At 42.5% G+C, this 1013-nt stretch overlaps 1 pseudogene; it reads left to right on the top strand.

The window, feature by feature from the left end:
* Positions 1-247: 247 nt before the first annotated feature.
* On the top strand, positions 248-455 carry LOC138066394 (U2 spliceosomal RNA; annotated as a pseudogene).
* Positions 456-1013: the final 558 nt, after the last annotated feature.

The following is a 1013-nucleotide window of genomic DNA, read 5'->3' as shown; positions in this document are numbered from 1 at the left end:
AAAGCAGGAAGCATGAGCAGGAATCTTGTTCTGATGAAAGAACACTGCCACACGGAAAACATGCAATCCCAGTTGTTAGGAAACGTATAATGTAACTTAAAGAATGAAATGCAGGTAGCGGCATGTCCAGACAACGTGCTGTTAGCCACAACATGTTTGTTTGTTACAGGCAGTGCTAACTTAACATCCTGTTGTGTAAAAGAAAGAGTGGCCACACTTGTTCAGATACCACACTCCTGTCTTGGCTATCACTTTGTGGCTTTTTGACTAAAATTCTGGGTAGTATCTGTTCTTATCCATTTCATATAAGATACACCCCCAGTTTTAAGACCTTATATCCTCAATTTAAAGACTTTACATTAAATGGATTTTGGGGAGTGGGAGAGAGACTGAGAGCTTGTTCCGTCCACTGCACATATCGACCTCGTACGCCTCCGGGGAGCAGTAGCTGCTGGCAAGGGTGCTCTGCTTCCCTCCTGGTTCTCCAGCTTTACTTTTATGGTGCTGTCTCCCTTTCCTTCTCTTTCATTCTGTATCCCTCACACTAGTTTGTTTGTTGGTGGCACGTGTCCCCCACCCCAGCACTCTTTTTCCTTTACACATTTTCCCTTTTGGGAGGCTGGGGGAAGATGGTCCTTAGCATTGTAAATATGGGGAAAGGAGCCAATAAGGACAGCAGCAGGTAACAGATGCTTAGAGAATACTCTCATAATCTGTTGTCAAATGTGAGTTATCTATTTTAAAAAACCTTTTAAAGAAGTCTACCTGACTAATCGGGTGGTGAAAAAACATTCTGATGAGACACCATGGTCACTCACATATAATTACCATGCATGTTGTGGCATCTCAGTTTGTCTTTCCCTCTTGCTGCTGCAGATGGTTATTCTTCTCCGAGCTCCAACAGAAGCGGTGCTGAGGTAAGCATCTATCTGATGAAATATAAAAAGCAATGAAATGTATTAAAGAAATTATAATCCTTCTAGATATCCTGTCTCTCCTCTGCTACAGTGCCT

The sequence above is a fragment of the Struthio camelus genome, chromosome 2, assembly GCF_040807025.1.
Source record: "Struthio camelus isolate bStrCam1 chromosome 2, bStrCam1.hap1, whole genome shotgun sequence".
Classification (NCBI taxonomy): domain Eukaryota; kingdom Metazoa; phylum Chordata; class Aves; order Struthioniformes; family Struthionidae; genus Struthio; species Struthio camelus.
This window is presented reverse-complemented; position numbering and strand designations above follow the sequence as displayed.